Here is a 21,482-nt window from a genome sequence, read left to right as displayed (position 1 = left end):
TCTTAATCATTGGACTGTCAGGGAAGCCCTGAGAGTTAACCTTTTAAAGTCGAACATCCTTGGTCTTAGGACGATCACTTATGGTTTTGTCTTAAATTTGAGGCAGAATGATCTTCAATGTCAGTGACATTTGTCTCTGAGGAATATCTTGCATTTGGCCCCAGGTAAGGAACACCTTCTTTCCTATGGAGATTTTGGACCACTCAAAGAAACTTTAGTCCTTTTTTGTAGTGTATTTTGAATCAGAACTCGGTGCTTTTCTCGTAGTGGTTCCAGGATTGCCCCTTTGTGTCCCTGAATAACTGTCTCAGCTTTCTTATAACACTCTCTCAACATGTAGTCAGTCCAGGTATCAACTGTGTCAGTCACTGGTGTACTTTGGAATATACATTTCTGAGTACTACTCTAGACCCATGAGTTAGAAGTACTGGCAAGTGGAGACTAGGAACCTACAGTATTACAAGCATCCTGGGGGCTTCTTATGTACACTAAAGTCTTGAAGCATTCGTCGAAAAATGAGGGGGAAAACACACATTTATGAGCACCTATATGTGACAAGTGTGTCACTTTTCCATGTGCTTTTTGTATATTGGCTCTTTAGTCTTTATATGTGGTATAAATCAGTCATTATTATTTCACAGGTGAAAATGTGATTCAGCTCTCTTTCCCAAGCTCACAAAGCAAGGAATTGCAGTACTTTAGGGCAAAACCAGGTTTATAATAGTCCAGCTTCTAAAGCCTGTGGTCTTTCCCTTAAAGCACTGATCTCTTCATCATCAAGGGTGAGCTATGTCCCTGGAACTTTCTCAGGCTGCACTGCCATCCAGCTCTCTGCGATAAAGATAAATACACCCTCATCTTGGCATTACCTGCTCCTAAGTCAAAGCACCTCCTTTAGGGGCATTGCCAGGTGTCTCCTCTAGCTCCTTCATAGATAGTTCAAACTAAAAACAAACGCAGGATGATGTTACAACAGTGATTCACATGAACGCTGCTCTGCCAGTCCGTCTGTGTGATTGCTTTGTGCCATTATAGCGAATAGCGAATAGTGAGACACTACATTGACCTGTTGACTCCCTATGTGTTTCAGTTCGTAAGATTTGATTCTCTGGTTTCAGGTTTCAGACGGTTAAACCCTGTGATGACTAACTTTACTCTGGAGGTTCAATCCGGTTTACAGACTCAGACACTGCCTCTTGATAAAATGGTTTTCATTCATACAGGGTACTCACACACCAAGCTACAGTTGATTAAATATGACATTTGAGGTCTGGCTTTTAAATCATTGCATATCAAACTCTTGGTCAGAACATAATTCCCTTTCATAAAAATATTTGGGAAATTATACTTGGATGATATTATTTGACTTACACTGTTGCTCTGAGAACTACTGCAACTCTGAAATTTTATTAGCAAAAAGGTGGAAGGATTGAAAGAAGACATACATTAAGCTGCTGAATGGTTAAGTGTATTAAGTATCTCAACTAAGCCGTGTTGCAAGTCATGAACCTCTGACCTAGCCTTTCAAACCCCTTTCTCCTTATCTGTATCCTTCCCTTACTGATGATGTCACCGACTGCTGGGGGACCATCAAACACGTGATTAAAAAAGGGATTCTAATTTCTAAGTATGGCTTAAATCCATTCTCTCCTCTCCAACCCCTCAATCTTAGTGCATATCTTCATATTTTCTTCTTGTCCTTTTGTCATAATCTTTAAACTGACCTTACTTTGGACTTGATATCTTTAATTTATCATACATATTTCTAAAGTGACAACCTTACCTTCCTGATTCACTGTTTATAATCCTTTAACGATTTCCAGTGCCTATGCCTCACCATCCCCCTCTCTCACTCTACCATCATTGTCTTCAATGATTTTCATAGTCTTCTAACTGGTCAGGATCAGCTCTGGCCTCATTCCAGACCTTACATCATACTGAAGCTAGTGTGATATTTTGAAATCTGGTCATGTCAGTGCTTGCTTAAAACATATTAATGCTTATAAGAGCAACACAAAGCTCCTTCTACGGACTCCAGGTCAGACATGACCTGGTACTGCCCCAGTATCTGTACTCGTTTCATGCCACATAGCCTCTTGTTCTTTGCTCTCCCAGAATGGCTACCTTCTTCCAATGATTCTTTCCCACCACACTCCATTTTATCACACGATCTTTGCTCATGCTGTTTTCTCTTCCTACTAGTCAAGTTAATTTTTACTCCTCCTGAAAAATCTTTTATCCTCCCTAGCTGACCAGAAATTCCTCTGGCTGGGAAATTAGCTCCAAGTGGCCGTCGGAATTTCTCAGTAGTCTTTCAGTAGCCGAGTTAGTCCTGTGTTAGCAGTTTCATGAGCTCAAGGCTTCCCTGAATCTTCTGGCTTTTGACCCAGTCTTTAGGTCTTGAGCTGAGTCAAGAAGCTCACACTCAGTGACCCATTTATATCTGCTCTTTAGATCCTGAGGGGTGTTCATCATTTTATCATTCATTCTTACTCTTTTATGGAGAGAGGCTAAGTAAATATGTGAATTGACACTAAAGCTATATATTATATATGTATAATTATATAATTGTGAAATAGTGAATATATACGCATATATACTGAAATAGTTGTGAAACGGTGAGCACACACACACACAATTCCATTATTTCCATAAGGCTGAGGACTTGTCCCTCTGCACCTACTAAACAGCCACATTAAAAGAAAACACATTGATTCGTCACTAATTCCCCTCCACCTCCTGCTCCTTCTTCTAATTATCTCTTATTTGCCAAACACAGTGATAAATGTTTCACATACATTGCCTTATATAACAACATTCTGATTAGCCCTGCTTTACAGACAACTTTGAGCAGGCAGAGGGTTAAATAATGCACCTAAGATCACAAGGTAGTTAAGTTGCAACCCAGATACAAACTCAGGTTATTTAACTCAAGAGCCACTCAGATACCAGGTTCTTGCTCTTCGAAGTTGGTTCCCTAGACCAGCAGCAGTATCAACCAGGAGTTTGTTAGATATGCAGAATCTCAGTCCTACTCCAGACCTACTGGAATGGAATCTCAAATGTAAGAAGATCCTATAGTAAGTCACATGCACTTTAAAGTCTGAGATGTACCGCAACATGCTGTATAACTTCTTAATTTTACAGGGAAATCAACTTCTTACTTTCACATTTGTCTCTGAAGAATATTATCTTGATTTGATAGTCAAATGTTTGTTTCCTTTCATTCACTGTTCTAAAATTTAGGGAAAATAGGGCTATTAAGTTCTCTTTGGACAATTTGATGGTTGTATTTTTAGTTATTGCTTACATCATTTTAAATGCCTGAGAGATCATAATTCAATGTATCTGAAATAACTTAACCTGCTAACACAGAACTTCTTGGGAGATAAATATTTGGGATATGTTTTGGGAGTGGGAATTTGGGGAAATCAATGACTGTAAATTGTTTTTCAACTAAGATGTTTGACATGAAAACAAGATTAAGCTGTAAGAATCCTGTTCTGGCCTGAAGTGATGTTTTAATGAAATAAAAATTTATTTTTGTTTGATATTATGTTTGGGTGTGGAGGGCATTTTCTTAAAGAGAAAGCAAATAGGAGGCTGAAGGCATGGGGCTGTTGAGTGTGAGGGAAGTGGAAGCACCGGGGTCCTCTGCAAAGTCATGTAATATCTTCCAGCAAGGAAATGCTTGGCAGCCTGACATCATGAGGGTGGCTTTAAAAGGGAAGAGCGTTCTTTATAGTTTGGGGGTGCTTTCTGGGTAGTTAAACCTTGACTTTGTTTTTCCCTTTGGAGTTGAAGCTGTATCATCCAGGGCCTTTACTTGCCTTTGCTTGTGTTTGCATATGTTTGAAGTCAGGTGCTTCTGTAATGGTAGTAATTCACTTGGAGACTAAATGAGGATCATCTGTGCTGTGGTTTGGGGCTATAACCTCATCTTTAAGCCTAGGAAGTTTGGGCAGGGATTTTGGTTCTGCCATGTACTGCTGTGTCACCTTGGGCTATTCAGTTAACTTCTATGAACCTCAATTTCTACATAGTAAAATAAGAATAACAGTGACTGTCAGTCAACGTTGTTATGAAGATACATGAGGATACATAGGCAGTGCTCAGCATGCTGTCTGTCAAGTGGTTAGTACTCCAAAGTCAAATTACTTTACCGTAAGAACTTTGTTTCTTATTTTGCTGGCCATGCATGGAAAAAAATTGTAATTTATATGTATATATAATGTATGTCTGTATGTACACACACACACACACACACACACACACATACATACACTCACACATACATCCACACAGTGTATATATATATATATATAGTGAAAGCCTTCTAAGTGTTTGGTTTATTACACTGGAGAACCTTACTGTGGTGCAGTTTTCTGTTTTTAAGGGAACCACATTCTCTACCCATGATTTATTCTGGAAGGGAGGTGGTCTGGCCCACACAAAAGCATGGGTTTTCAAGTGGATGGAACCCCTCCTTCATTTAGCCCACTGTAGTTTCTGTTGTGAAGTTGCTAGCTTCTTGAAGGGTAGCTTCCTATGTACACAACCACAAGATTAAGAATTCCCATAGGAACTGAGATTCCACACTAAACAATTACACATGTCCCTAAAATATATGAAGCAGAACTTCTTGAGTTCAAAGTTTTATAAGACAAAACACCTTTATACACAATTTCTATTCACTCCCACTATCCACTGCCCTAAACTGAGCTAAGTTTAGGAAGTCTTTGAAGTATACCTTGTGTTGATTGTTGTTGCCACTCTTCTTCCTCTCACACTAGACACAGACTTAGCTGCATACTTCAACTTTTGATGTAACTAAAGTTGTCCTGCTCTCTATCTGCCTCTAGAAATGAAAATGGGAAGAATCTAACAACTGCCGAACACCTTGCTGATAGACTAGTTCTACTTTAGTGTGAATGAGTTTTAAATGGTCAGCTTTGACATTTTTGGTAAAGTTTGTCTTTCATTTTTTGTTGTGAAATAAATGTCTTGTTTCTTTTTAAGAAAAAAGCAAGCAGATAAGGTGAATTTTTTTCCCAGAATTTAAATGGGAGTTTCCTAAATAATATAGGATATTCCATACTGGAATAATATGCCCTATGAACTTTTTATTCCATCGTGGTAGATTCCTCCTTCCCTCAGGAAGCTGAATTGGGCTCCCCTGGCCACAGGGCCTTTGCACAGGATGATACTGGGCCCTGCAGGCTCACAAGAAGGCCAGCTTCTTCAAATCCCTGCTTTTCTTCAAAGCCTACTTTGCCTTTCCCCTTTGCTCTCTCTCATCTTCACCCTTTTCCTTAGCATTTCTTTAACTTGCCACTGTTCAAGTTTGTATTTCATCTTAAACATATAAGACACCATTTTAACTGATATTTAATATAATTGTCCTGCCTTCCTAATGAAATATCACAAAGTATCTATATATTGAAATTTTATATTTATTGCCATTGGTTAAGTCATTATTATGTGTCAGGCACTACATATTTTACATGTCTTTTCTCACTTAACTCAGTGAAGTAAGTATCATTCATCATCCTCATTGTAGTTGAGGAATTTGAAGTACAGAGAGGTAAAAAAATTTCCTAGGCAAATGGGATCCAATGATGAAAAGGCAAACTTAGTTTGTTGCCTTGGTAAATAATTTAATGGGAGAAAAAGGCAACTCAACAATAATCTTCAATATGGCATGATTGGGGTTTTTCTTTGTTAGAGAAGCACATACAAAGAATAGGCATCTAAGCAAGACTTGGGAGAGGTTGAGTGGATGCTTTCCCAAGTAAGTTTAAGCTGCAACCTGTAATCAATGGATGTTAGCCAGCAAGGGCAAAGGGTAGATTAGAGCAGAGGTTAAAGAGAGTATTGCTTTGTAGCAAGTGAAAGGAATTCAATATGATAAGCCTATGCGTTTCAAGGGGGAAATGAATATGAAGGGTCCTATGAGCCATTGATAAACTGAATTATATACCAAGGATAATGAGGACACATTGCAGGGCTTAAACCATGGAGAATGGTATGATTAAATCGTCTCTCAGAAGGATGAGTCTGATAGTTCTGAAAAGAATAATAGAGGGAGAAGATTGCAGATAAGAAAACTAGTTAGGAGGCTGCTTCAGGAACAGAAGTGAGAGAGGATGGTGCCTGAACTTAAGTAATATTAATGGTGGAGAGAAATGGAGGGACTTAAGAGATATTTTAAAAATAGAAATGCATGACTGGAGCCCTAATCTGAAGAAGAGCATAGACTATTTATTAAGAGTATGTGACCTGGGGACATATTTTTGGGGATCAAAGTCCACCTCCACCCCTTAAGAGCTTTGTGGCCTTGGTTGAATCACCAAATGTTCTAAACCTCAGTTTCCTCATTTGTAAAATGTGTTGTGGTAAGGTTCCCCAAGGCTAACCCACGTAAAGCTCCTAGAATAGTACAGAACAATAGTCATCCCTTAAAATATATTAGCTAGCACTTTTTGTCCTATAATCTAGCCCTCTGACATAAAAGTTAATTCATTCACCAAGCTTATAATCAGTGCCGACTATGCCCAGGGTTTCATTCACTCTTTGGACTTGAATTTTCTCATCTGTAAAATGACTGCCTTGGAGAAGTTCTCTAGGTTGCTTCCAGCTGAAATCTGGTTGGACTAATGTTCATTAGCACTGAGACTACCATGCTGATTAAGCTGCAATTTAGGGAAAAGTGACTCGTTTCAGTAACCAGGCTTCTTGTGTGTCCTTTGTCAATCCTTTTCCGTAGAGGGAAGCAGGGAGCAGGAATGTAATGGGTTCCACAACTCTGAGTGACCCCCTATTAAACTGCAGAGCAGGAGGATTTACTCTAGAGCATTTAATGGCTTAGCAAGAATGTGCCACAGGATAACAAAGTTTACCTGGGCTAGCCCAAATTTACTTTCTGAGATGTTATTACAGTACTCTGAACAAAGTGGTGCAAGTGGAAGACAGAACGTGAGAAGCATAACCGGTCTTTGCGTTGGTGCCAGAGCCTCATAGGAGGAATAAAAGGCAGGTCTCCGAGGGCTGGGGATCATTAGTGCAAGCAGACAGGTAGGGTTGGGAAACGTCTGAGTGTTAAATGTGTTTAAATGGATTTGCTGCTGAGTTGGATAATGCCAGCTGTAGCTTTAGTGTATTAAACATGGTGTCTCTTGCTCTCCAGAGGCTGGGAAAAAGATGCTTAAAAGGTAAAAACTTTGCAAGATGTAATATTGGCTCTCATGTGATGAGCACTTACTATATACCACATTTTGGTGCTTCATATTTATGTTGACTCATAGTCCTTATATCAACCCTGCAAGGTAAAAGTATTATACCTGATTTTCAGGTGAGTAAACTGAGGTTCAGAGAGCTTACGTAATTTACCAAGCGCATGTGGCTAGTTTGTGGTGGAACACAAGATCCGTGCTCCAGAGGATATTCTTCCAAAGCACTCGGTCTTTCCACTACAGTGCATTTTGTTTAAATCACTGATATTATTATTTTTTTTAATGTGTTTTTTTTTTTTTTTAACTTTGGGTTTATTTATTTATTTATGGCTGTGTTGGGTCTTCGTTTCTGTGAGAGGGCTTTCTCCAGTTGCGGCAAGCGGGGGCAACTCTTCATCGCGGTGCGCGGGCCTCTCACTATCGCGGCCTCTCTTGTTGCGGAGCACAGGCGCCAGACGCGCAGGCTCAGTAATTGTGGCTCACGGGCCCAGTTGCTCCGCGGCATGTGGGATCTTCCCAGACCAGGGCTCGAACCCGTGTCCCCTGCATTGGCAGGCAGACTCTCAACCACTGCGCCACCAGGGAAGCCCTGATATTATTTTAATTAACTATTTTGTTTTTATTGATAATGAGAGTAAGGTATAATTATTTTGGGAGGAAAACACAAATATATCTGTGAAAAACAAATCACTTCATCATCCCAATACTCTATTTAATTACTGATAATATTTTGATGCATTACTTTCTAGGTCACATGCTTTCTTTTTAAAATTAAAAAAAAATGTATTGAGGTATGACTGACTTGTAGAAATCTGTACGTATTTAAGGTATGCAGCTCCATGAGTTTGGGGATAAGTATATACATGTGAAACCATCACTGCTATCAATGCCATAAACATATCCATCACCTCCCATTTATTTCCACTCACCCCCTTTATTATTATCTTATTTATTTATTTAGTTAGTGGTAAGAGCACTTACCATAGACCTACCCTCTTAGCAAATTTTAAGTATATAATACAATTAGTTATAGGCATTATGCTATATAGTGGATATCCAGAACTATTTATCTTGCGTAACTGAAACTTTGTATCCTTTGACCATCACTTCCCCATTTGCCCAACGCCCTCCAACCCCAAGCCCAGTCCCTGGCAACCACCATTCAACTCTCTGCTTCTGTGAGTTTAAATATTTTATATTCCATATATAGGTGAGATAATACAGTATTTGTCTTTCTGTTTCTGGCTTATTTCACTTAGCATAATGTCTCCAGATATATCCAAGTTGTAGCAATTTTTTATGTAGAGATATTTTAAGTGTTTTATTTTTTTCTTTCACTTCTTCCATTATATTTCAGAATAGAAACCCTCTTATAAAAAATTAATAAGTACACCCATTTTCTGCTAGATTTTCTTCTAGCTATATCCTGAATTACTCTTTTTAAAAAGGGGGTGAATTAGAAAAGATCAGAATGAATTGGATGGGTGATATTTTTCTTAGCAGAATGGTGCTCAGAAGTTATTTCTTTCTGCCTCAAACAATGGAGAACATGAGATTCTAGAAACTGGCAGGAATCTAAGTATCAAGGGTGATGGGGAAGATGTGATGGTGAAGATGAAGTAGCAATGGTAGAGGAAGTGGTGACCACCTGCAGAGCCCAGGAGAAGAAGACAGGAGCAGTGAGCTTACTGGTCCAGGACCAGGGCAGAATTCCCCTTGTCTCAGGAGAGTGACCTGGCACATCACTAACAGCCCTGAGAGGCCCAGCAAATCTGAGATGGCACCCAAAGAAAACTCAGTCCTGAGAAACAGCACAAAAAACACACAAGGGTTGGTTACTAGAGAAGAGAAATAGTGAACCTTTTGCAAATGAATTCAGGAAGACAAAAAATAAGACTTGTTTTCCTGAGTAGACACAGAGAAGTGCCTTTCTCTTTTTGTTACATTAATACACATATATGCTAATGCAAAGAGCCCAAAATAGGGAGAAGTTAGAAGTTACAGTAATAGAAGGCTAACAGGGCTGTAAGGAGACATCTTCATCCATTAAAACCAAGGACTTGTGAGAACTACCGTTATCAGCATAATTTTTGAGATTATTTTTATTAGCATCAAAGACGGTCAGTCCAAACTAGACAGTTGGGCTTCAAGATCAGGGCACTACTAAAAAGGAGTAGGATCAAAAATGTAACTTGATTGCTGGTAAGAATGTAAAATGGTGCAGCTGCTATGGGAAATAGCATGCAATTACTCAAAAAATTAAATATAGAATTACCATATGATCTAGCAATTTCACTTGGGGGTATATACCCCAAAGAAATTAAAGCTGGGATTCAAACAGATATGTGTACACCTGTGTTCGTAGAAGTGTTATTCACAAGAGCCAAAAGGTGGAAACAATACAAGTGTCCATCTGCAGATGAATGGATAAGTAAAATGTAATACATACATACAATGGAATATTATTCGGCCTTAAAATGGAAGAAAATTCTGACACATGATACAACATAGATGAATTGTGTGGACATTTTGCTGAGTGAAATACGCCAGTCACAAAAGGACAAATACTATATGATTCCACTTATATATGGTACCTAGAGTAGTAAAATTCTTAGAGTCAGAAGTAGAATTGTGGTTGCCAGGGGCTGAGGGGAAGATAAGATGGGGAGTTGGTATTTAATGGATAGAGAGTTTCAGTTTGGGAATCTGAAAAAGTTCTGGAGATGGATGGTGGTGATGATTGCACAAAAATGTGAACATCTAAATGTCACAGAACAGTACACTTAACGGCTACAATGGTAAATTTTATGTTATGTGTATTTTCCCACAATAACAAAGTAGATATACGTATTTTAAACTTAGAACCTTCATCATAACAATATGTATCATATATACACTGAAAATAATTATTCAATTTTAGTAAAATAACACAACCTATTAAATTATTGCTGCAAAATTTGATATTGTTTGAGAGTTTTATAATTCTTTTGTTTTGTCTAAAGATTTTATAAATTTAGAATAGCTATTCCTATATCAAGTCTATAACTAGTTATAGCTGTGTATTATAATAAAATAATTTAAGTAAAAAATGTAATGCCATCTGTAGCTAGAAAAATTAAGATTGGAGTCTAAGAATTGTTAAACTAAAATCATTTTATTATTGCTATACCTATGATACTTGGTTGTTAACTATTTTAGACACATTATTTTTTACAAAAATTTCAAGTTTACAACATAAGAGGATCTTTGTTAACTATTTACTGTTTTATAAATTTATATGTAGTTCATCAATTGTGATGTTTTGAGTCTTAATTAGGCCTTTGACATAAATGATATTCAGGGATTTAAGTTGAAACACCTTATAGTTTGGATACAACAGTCCTCTGATTATGATACATTGGGAAAGGTACTATCCTTCCCTGAATCTGCCAGGTCCCCAATGATGCTGACCGCACGCTAGTTACCCTCATGGTTTTTCATCAGAAGTTGTCCCACCTGTGGTGAACCCATCTTGCATAAGCAATCCTGCGTATGGCTTGTGACTGATTTGGCTACAGAAAATTGGTTGTTATAAAAGTCTCCTGCAGATTGCACCTAGAATTCTGATTGAGGTAAAGTATATTTGCTCCCCTAATTCTTTTCACTCTTGCAAGTGGACCACAAAGGATAAGAAGGTAAACTTATCCAAGTGTGTGGGCCACTGTGAGCACTAAAAAGTTTTAGAAAATCCCCGCTGCTTGCTAAACAGAAGAAGTGATTGAAGCAGCTATTTAGAAGTGATTTTTTTTAGAAAGGTTAGTGAAAATGTTGTACTTTCCTTTCATGGCCTTATTTTTACTGATGACACTGGATTGGAGTCTAAGAATTGTTAAACTAGAATCATTATTTTATTATTGCTATACCTGCAGTCCAGGAATTACTCAAAAAATGTAGTCAAGGAATTACTCAAAAAATGTAGTCAAAAATGTAAGTCTAGACACTTACTTGCTACTGATTTTCAATCAAGATGGTGCAGGTGACAAATGAAATGCAATAGGAAAACTGTTTGCTCTTAATTAAGTTAATAAATAATATCAAAAATTCAAATGTGTGCTATTCTTCACCATAATACTTATCCATGGGTCTGAGTTCAAGTCGACTTGTATTTGGGAAGAGTTTGTTATGCTGTGATCATAGCTATAGCCACTTAGTTTCAAAACCAAATAAATATTGACTCTCTACTTTTTAAGAGTTGAAATATCAAATTAGGTTTCTCATGAGTCCATTTAGGTGATCAGTAAGTTTAACATTGCCAATTCAAAATAAAATAGGTTTAGATCCTTAGTATATCTTTGAATGTTTGAAATCAAATACTAATTTCTTCTAGTTACATCTGTAGCTATTTATAACTAGACCTCTGTACTTTGTTTCTTCAGCACAGTGTGTGTTTTTCAATACTGTGTGGGAGGTTATAGATCATACAAAATAGACATATTCCAGTGTGTTTTTAAAATATGAGATGTCTTGAGAGTATTCTATCCCTGCACATATTAGCGGTTTGTCCCTGTTTGGTTGGTAATATCTCAGCTGAAGACCTAGGAAATGGCATTAGGCACATACTGGTCCATTGTAAAGAAGGGAGACAGCAATTCATTGTCCTCAGAATTGAGTTCTCTCAGCTATGGAGTGAGTAAAAATGGTTCATTTTAAATATCTGTTTTCACCAATTCTAATGAAAATGACTATTAATAAGAGAGGGTATTATCCACCAGTAAGAGAGGAGTAAAGGAAAACAGGAACTTTTCCATGGCATGAGTCACTCAGCAGGAGTAAAAGTGTGTTAATGCTTTACCTATGATGATGAGCTTATCTTAATAAACCACAAAACCCAGAGTGATACTGGATGATCCATTTTCAGTTTAATGCATTCCCTCCCTCCCTCCCTCCCTCCCTCTTTCCTTTCTTGCCTACTTTCTTTTCTCTTCCTTTTTTTTTTTTTAAGAGCAGATTTATCTTTTTAAACTACATTGTCGCTTTGGCCGAGACACCAGCACTCTGAGGTAACCCCACATGTTGTTGTATAAATTGGGACCTACAACAGTTCATGGCAAGTAACCTCCAATAGTATGAAAAGCGTCAGCTTAGCAGTTAGAGGAGGTGATCATCTACCATTATACATCCACAAGACCCTGATAATGTCACCTACTCTTTCTGAGCCTAAATTTTATCATCTATAAAATAGTAATATTTGTCAGTATTAATAGAAGCACCAATAAGACTTTCAAAAGTTTTAGTAAATAGCAACAATTTAACAAGGGCTTACCACGTGCCCTGCATTTTCTGGGTACTTTGCATACACTAACTCATTTAACTTTTAGAACACTCCACTTAAGTCTCTTGAAAGGATTAAAGCAGAGGTTTTTCTAAGATCCCATCTATCTCTGAAATGATATATCGTCAAGGTTGCCAGATAAAATACGGGGATACCTAGTTGCATTTCAATTTCAGATAACCATACTAAAAATATTTATTGTTTATGTCCCAAATATTGCATGCAACATACTTATACTAAAAAATTATCCTGAAATACATTCATTGTTTATCTGAAATTCAAGTTTAACTTAGTGTCCTGTATTTTTATTTGCTGAATCTGGCAACCCCCTGTATGGTGATTAAACATTTTTCAGGCAATTTGGTTTGGAGGAAGGACATTTAGTCTCAAACCCTATTTCAGTTTAATAAGATGAGATTGAGGTTAGAAGTCTAGTGATGAGAGAGAACACATACAGTAGTGAGCCCGGGAATATCACCAAGAGGAAATGGGATAAAGAATAGCGTAAAGGCACCATCCAAAGCGCTTTCATTCTGAATCATCATCTCAGTCTTTTGAGGTATTTTGCCTGTTTTACAGTTGAATAAAGCAAGACAAAAGATAAGTTGTTATAGATCATACAGCTAATAAGTGAAAAAAGCTTGGAATTGAAGCCAGGTCTCTTTGACACTTAAACTTGTTTTTTTTAATTGCTATGAGGTTTTCCTTCTTTCAAAGGTAGTTGGAGAGGAAGAGTAATTCTTTTTCTCTGATAGAAGGATAAGGGTAAAAAGGTGATTGAGATGTTGAGAAAATTTGAGGTGAAGGGGTGCAAGATGAGATAGCTCATCAGAACTCATTTTCATCAAATTATAAAGTTGTATCATTACAGAAAGTGAAGATGGTAGGGTTGGGAATGGAGGGTAAAAGAAAATAGAAAATGTTTGGAAATAGAAGTGTGTATATTATGTTGAAGTCAACTGAGATATTTCATGATAATTGGTTTTAAGAAACATCTAGTTGGAAGGTAATTTGTTAACTTATTAACTTTCCAGTCAGGGTGATGACTGTGACTTGTGACTTGGGGTGTTGACTACTTGTGATTATGTTAAAGCTCAGAAGTTGTGGTCTATAGAAGGAGAGAAATGAGATGGTTTTTAGACATGTGGCCATAAGGGCATCCTTAGGCAGATGTCCAGTAGGTGGTTTTAGAATTAGATAAGAAAGAGCAAGGTTAGAGAAAGACAACTATAAAAGGATGAAAGGAGAAACATAGGAAGCAAAATAATAAAGGCATAATTTATTGTCTATACTATGTGCAGATATTTTCCAGATGTTGTCTCTATCATCCAACAACCATATAAGCAGGTACAGCCATTTGGGAAATGCAATCATGCTAAACATTCTGACCAATATTTGACTGTCAGACACAAGACTAAAATCTGGGTGTCTCCATGTGCCAAGCCAGTGATCTTTGGAGAAAGTGTATAGAGGAGAAGCAGATCATAGGCTGGAGGAAAAGATGTTTCTGTTTAAGGGATCAGTCGAAGAGGAAATAACAAAATAAACCAGCAATAGAGAATTAAAAGAGCCCACTAACCTGGATATGTTAATTAACATGAATGTGCTGATTATTTTTTATAATATATATATATATATCACATCATCAAATTGTACACTTTAAATATACATAATTCTTAATTGTCAAATATACCTCAATATAAAAAATAGAGCAAGAGAGGGCACTAACCCAAAGATGTGGAAGAGAGACTTTTCAAGAAGGAATATTGGTCAATGGAGTCTACTGATGGGTCTGTATTTCCAAGGAGATGTGGAGACATGACTTGTCCACTAAGAAGTCATCTGATGGCCTTTTAGAGATCAGTCAGAGGGCTGGTGTGAGAAGTCATGCTGCAGAAAGTTATACTTTAAATATAAGTGGGGAGGGTGGAGTTTTAATTTTCAATTACTCTTTCAAGATAATGGAAAATTGTGCATGTTGGAATATGGCATGTATAAGTCTGCTGCTTAAAGAAGTAAGCTTACAATAGGCAGACTGTGAATTAGTTTCCAACTGCTGCTGTAAAAAAAGTACCACAAACTTGGTGGCTCAAAACAGTACATCTATTATATTACAGTTCTGGAGGCTGGGGATCCAAATGCAGCTTGCTAGGCTAAAATTAAAGTGTCAGCATGGCTGTGTTCTTCTGGAGCTTCAGAGAGAATGTTTCCTTGCCTTTTCCACCTTCTGAAGGCAGGCTGTATTTCTTGGCTTATGGTTCCTTTTTCGATCTTCAAAACCAGAAGTGTAGCATCTTCATCTCTCTCTGACTCTGACCCTCCTGTCCCCTTCTTTCTTTTATAAGGACCCTGTGATTATATTGGGCGTACACAAGTAATCCATTATAATCTCCCCATTTCAAGAACCTTAACTTAATCACATCTGCAAAGTCCCTTTTACCGTACAAGGTAATATATTCATGGGTTCCGGGCATTAGGATGATAAAAACATGGACATCTTTGGGGGCTATTACTCTACTTACCAACGTGTGATTTGTTTGTCTCGTGACAACTCTTGCAGGAATAACTCTCCTTCCTCTGGAAATAGCTCTCTCTTCACCCATTCATATGGACACCAAGGGAACTCATATTCTTACGTGAACTTGCTCCCCTGATTATGGTTCATTGATATATATTGGGCACTCTTTCCAAATTGAGACACTCTTGGAATCTAAAAAGAAAGTCCAATGAATCTTTCAATGCTGAAGCACTCAAACATAAACTTGAGGGTTATTATTTTTGCCATGTGTGCAGTTTGTAAGTTTGTAATGAGAGAGTGGTGAGCAGAAGGTAGATGATTAGGTGGTTAGGACTTCGCTCTTTCACTGCCAAGGGCCCGGGTTCGATCCCTGGTTGGGGAACTAAGATCCCACAAGCCACGTGGTGTGGCCAAAAAAAAGAAGGAAGCTGAGCTGAGGCCTGGGGGTCATCCTATGGGTGCTTGCACTCTTGCTTCCAGCTTGCATTACTGCCTTACCACACAAGCTTGCATTACTGCCTTACCACACAAGCTCATTGATTAAATTTGTTTGGTTGTTCAACTCTTTCATGAGGAACTGGATTTTCTAGCCAATCAAATTCTCCTTTCTGTTTAACTTATTTTGAGTTGAGTTTCTTTGTAATCAACATATTCTTTATTAATTCAAGAACGTGAATAAGTGAGGTCTTTTAGAAGGTGGGAGGGGGGCTTGTTTTTAAGATGATGATTAAGAGTCACTGTGGGTGAAGAGATTCCTTTTCAGTCAAATAAATCAGGTATCTGTGTACACATTTCTTTTTTTTTTAATTAATTTTTTTTGGAGTATGGTTGCTTTACAATGTTGTGTTAGCCTTCAGTGCACAACAAAATGAGTCAGCCGTACATATACAGATATCCCCTCCCTGTTGGACTTCCCTCCTATTTAGGTTACCACAGTGCATTAGGCAGAGTTCCCTGTGCTATACAGTATGTTCCCATCAGTTGTCTATTTTATACATAGTATCAATAATATATATGTGTCAATCCCCGTCTCCCAATTCCTCCCTCTCCACCCCTTTCCCCCTTGGTATCCATACATTTGTTCTCTACGTCTATGTCTCTATTTCTGCTTTGCAAATAAGATCATCTATACCATTTTTCTAGATTCCACATATATGTGTTATTATACAGTATTTGCTTTTCTCTTTCTGACTTACTTCACTCTGTATGAGACTCTCTAGGTCCATCCACATCTCTACAGATGACCCAATTTCATTCCTTTTTATGGCTGAGTAGTATTCCATTGTATATATGTACCACATCTTCTTTATCCATTCCTCTGTCAATGGGCATTTAGGTTGCTTCCATATCCTGGCTATTGTAAATAGTGCTGCTATGAACATTGGGGTGCATGTGTTTTTTTGAATTATGGGTTTCTCTGGATATGTGCCCAGGAGTGGGATTATTGGGTCATACAATAATTCTATTTTTAGTTTTTTAGGGAACCTCCATACTGTTTTCCATAGTGGCTATATCAATTTACATTCCCACCAACAGTGTATGAGGGTTCCCTTTTCTCCACACCGTCTCCAGGATTTATTGTTTGTAGATTTTTTGATGATGGCCATTCTGACTGGTATGAGGTGATAACTCATTGTAGTTTTGATTTGCATTTCTCTAATAATTAGTGATGTTGAGCATCTTTTCATGTGTTTGTTGGCCATCTGTATGTCTTCTTTGGAGAAACATCTATTTAGGTCTTTCGTCCATTTTTTGATTGGGTTGTTTGTTTTTTTGATATTGAGCTGCATAAGCTGCTTGTATATTTTGGAGATTGATCCTTTGTCAGTTGCATCATTTGCGAATAGTTTCTCCCATTCTGAGGGTTATCTTTTCATCTTGTTTATGGTTTCCTTTGCTGTGCAAAAGCTTTTAAGTTTCATTAGGTCCCATTTGTTTATTTTTGTTTTAATTTTCGTTACCCTAGGAGGTGGGTCAAAAAAGATGTTGCTGTGATTTATGTCAAAGAGTGTTTTTCCTATGTTTTCCTCTAAGAGTTTTATAGTGTCTGGTCTTACATTTAGGTCTTTAATCCATTTTGAGTTTGCTTTTTGTGTGTGGTGTTTGGGAGTATTCTAATTTCATTCTTTTACATGTAGCTGTCCAGTTTTCCCAGCACCACTTATTGAAGAGGCTGTCTTTTCTCCATTGTATTTTCTTGCCTGCTTTGTCATAGATTAGGTGACCATAGGTGTGTGCATGTGTTCATCTCTGGGTGTACACATTTCTAATTTGCTTTTGCTAAGGGTAAAAATAAGAATTTTTCCTTGCAACCTATCTTTATGACATCTAGACCTTTCCTTCTGTCTTTCCAGTACAAATGTAGGACAAAGTTCCCTTAAATGCTTCATGAAGCTCAATTTTTCTTTCCTTTTGTGAGTAAAATTTGATGGTATAATACTTACATAGTGCATTAATAAGCTTCGTGTCTTTTAGGATCTAGTCATGAATTTAACTCTTCTCTTTTTCCCCCGAATCTCTTCAGAAGTAAAATAGGTTCCCTTTCCCAATTCTCTTTCTTAACGATTTCTGAGGCTTGGAGATTATATAACTTCTTTTATAATAAGAAAGAAAAAAATTGCTCTATCCTGAGTAAAAGTAGACTTAGATTCTTTGAGAATTCTTTTTTAAATGTTATATATTTAATTATTTACCTTAAACTAACAAGAGCCTACATGCTCTGGACCCCATACAGTCTTTATTAAGCCCAGTGAAATATATTAGGAATCATCAGAAGGTCCTAAGTTTTCAGTAAATGCTTGTATGGATATGAGAGTTAATGACAGAATTTTATTAAATATCCCTCCCCCTGTTTGCCTAAACAGAAAGATTGATCATTATCTGGACAAATATTGCTGTCTCCATTTCCTCACTCGGATCAGCTCTTTTTAAACTCTCCTCATCACATTAGCTCATCTATTAATTTTTAAAGTATTTGGTAAGGACATACTATGTGCTGAATCCTGGGGGTTATAGTATGAGTGATTGATAGTGGCTCTCACTGTGGAATTTATGATTGAGCTGGGCAGGCAAACAAGGAAACAGGTTCTAGAGAGAATTAAATACAGGTTCTTACCAAGATCTGAAAATGACAGAGAGCTTTAGAAGCAATAAGGGAGGCAATGCTTTGTTGTCATTGAGCTGAGGGTTGAGGATCCAAGGGAGACTGGGAAAAGCAGATGCAACTAATGCAAAACTTCATCTTGCCTCTGTAGCGAGCAAATGTTCCAATAGTTACTTGCATGAAGGCCAGGTGGGATCACTCCCACAGACCCAGCACCTGAGGATTCCTCTGGTTCTTGGACTTGTGTTTAGTCTTCTACTTTATCTTACTGTGTTATCATCTGGAATGATTAGTATTTCTATACATGTGTGGGGTGGGGTTATAGTCAGACAAGCTGTGGCAAGTTTTTTAAACAATTTTCAGTCAACAGTAGGGTGAGCTCTACAGGGAAATATTACTTGCTGTGGGATTTTTGGAAATTTACTAAATGTTTCTGTTCTCATTCCCCTCACTTGTATATGAGAGAATTAGTTGCATCTGTTTATATTCAAGGACACTTATCGCTCCAAGAGGACCTATCTTTCGATTTCTGGCAGTTATTTCCTGCACAAAACCCATCTCAAAATCTGGCCCTAAAAGAGAGGGATGGAACTGCACAAGCAGGAAGTATATGTCTCTTTCTCTCATTCCACTTCATTTTGGAGAATTGCAAAAGGTACTGTAATAAAAACACAGTTCGTTTAGCATCACCAAACCTGGTGTTTCCCAAATATATTTGGTCAATGAGTCTTTTTCTTTCCCATTTAGAGTAACTCTTGTTAAAACTGTAAGGAATTGGCTTTCTGCAGATCTCAGTCTGGAATCTCCCCACTGAGAGCAGGCAGTGATAGGAAAGAACAGAAATTCAAAGACATAAGTTGAACACCTATTATGTGGCAGCACTCTGATAGGAGCTGGGAACATTAAAATGAAAGTCATGGCCGTTGCCCTCATCAAATTTACAATTACCAGGGGAAGACTGACAGACATCATAAACTACAAAAACACACTTTAAAGTACAGTTGTGATAAAATTCCAATGCCATGAGCTTGCTCTTACCATGTACGTGAGGAAACATGTATAGGTATGTTGGAAGTCAGTATGTGTGTATGTATTTATGTATCATCTGATCAATCTGATTTAATCCTCATAGTATCATTAGAAGGTAGATTTTATTATCCTTCCACACTGTTCAAGGGGGGAGGTCTTCTTAGGCTCAATTAAATATTCAGATTTACAAGACTATCATAGGCCATATTTGACACCAGATGCTCAGAAGGGTATATAGGATAGGAACACAGAATGCCAGCAGGGAAGCATCATACATTTTTCTCCTACGGGAGACCATCCAGCAGACAGCTCAGGTATTAGGAGATGAGATTCATCGGAGGGATTTAAAGCGGGTCTGACTTAGAATCTTCATGTTCCACCGAAGCCAATAGGTCTTGAACAACTCCACAAGCATAGTTTCCAGGGTCCTTGCAAGGAAGTTGCTAGTTGCAAGAGACTTTACATTTAGGGAAGTCAATTCCTATGGCTTTCCCATAAGGTATTCATAGTATGTTTCTAGTTCCTCCCTGTCTAAATGTAATTTACCACGCAGGAGTCATTTGGCTAAAGTTAACCAATGGCCAAATTTTCATGCCATAGGGAAAAAAATTTTGCAAACTCTTTACCTACAGGTGCAAGGTGATTGAGTAATTTCCCTAAGGTCACACCTCTGGGAATTAGGAAACAGTGAGTTATCAAGGTCTGAACTGAGGTCTATTTATTCCTGAAAGTCAATCTCTTTCAATTTTTAAAGTGTCCTCCACTAACAAAGGTTTTCTCTGTAAAAGGCAGCAATAAATGAAAGCAGAATAGACATAGACACATTAGTCATGAAAAAGACTAGGGTAATTCCTCCTCTGAAACAGGAGAGAAGGAGGAGAAGAGAGATTATTTTAGATAATTAAGAATTGACAATGTTATTTTCAAGATTTATGACTTTTAGAGTGACAGGCATCACAACATCCTAGGATCAGTTTTATTGAGAGGTAGAATAATATCTCAACGTAATGCATTTATTCATAATTAACTTTAGTGAAAGTTAGTTTCCCCAACAGAGGAATAATTGGCACTAACTTAAAATTAGAAGTTATAGACCTCATTACATAAACAGTAGTTCAACAGTTCCAATTTTCTAGTTTCATTCCTATGTGAATGAACACCCCATCCCTTCATATTACCCTTGTAAATATTTGGTAATAAACTACCTCACAATACTCTATTCTTTAGATGTTCAACATGATTTACAACATCACTGGACAAAATAAAACTCAATTCATTTGGTTTAGAGTCAAGGAGAAAGGAAGCATATGTAAATAAAATTTTCCCTTAAAAAGTGGTAATATGATGTAGTCATCTTTGAGCTAGTGTAGCGAAGTCTGTCCATTTAGGAGAGTAAGAATCTATTTTGTCAGATTCAGTACTTTTCTGGGCACTGAGATGGAACATACTACACGCGTACAATTACTGCTGTCAGTGGATTGCCCAAAGTGTTCATGCTTTTTTCTGTATGTAGTTATCTCAGTGGAGTTTCTACTGAGGAAATTAAATGTCTGTAGTGGCTTAATGGGAAACAGAGGTGTTTAAAAATGCTGGAATGGGTGTATTCAAACATGGTTTGGTTTAAAATGAAACTGCAGCAGTTTTCAAAATGGGATTCTTACTCTATTAAAATGCAAATAAACAATTTTTCTGTCTTCCTCCCAGACATTCCAGCCTAGTTATAAAATATCTTTGAAATACATTGTCTTGTCATTATTGAGACATGAATTTTTTGTGCTAAATTTATTAACAAATTATTGGGAGTTCCCTGGCGGTCCAATGGTTAGACTCCACGCTCTCACTGCTGAGGGCCTGGGTTCAATCTCTGGTCAGGGAAGTAAAATCCCACAAGCCGCGTGGTGTGGCCAAAAAAAAAAAATTATTGACAAATTATTAAAATATCACCTTCCTTTTGCTATTTGTAGCAGGAAACTGGTCAGATAAAACTTAAAAACTGTTTTTTTTTTTATTACAAATAAATAGATGAGATTCCTAGAAGAAATATAAACTTCTGATAAGTGAGAAAGAAGTGAAGCCTCCAAAATCTAAAATAGTCGCTTCCTCTGAGAATTGATAGTACTCAGGCTGCTGAATTAGGCTTTCAGGTGATTCCTTTCTATATTTTACTCTATCTCAACTCCCCAAAGTTAAGTGGAGAAGTGAAACTTCTCTTTGCTGATTGTACAACTGCACTGATGTAAGCAACAAAAATTATTTCCATTCCTATACTATTTTTTTAAACTCGGGATA

This window comes from Balaenoptera ricei, chromosome 10, assembly GCF_028023285.1.
Source record: "Balaenoptera ricei isolate mBalRic1 chromosome 10, mBalRic1.hap2, whole genome shotgun sequence".
Lineage (NCBI taxonomy): Eukaryota > Metazoa > Chordata > Mammalia > Artiodactyla > Balaenopteridae > Balaenoptera > Balaenoptera ricei.
Note: the sequence above shows the minus strand (reverse complement) of the source record.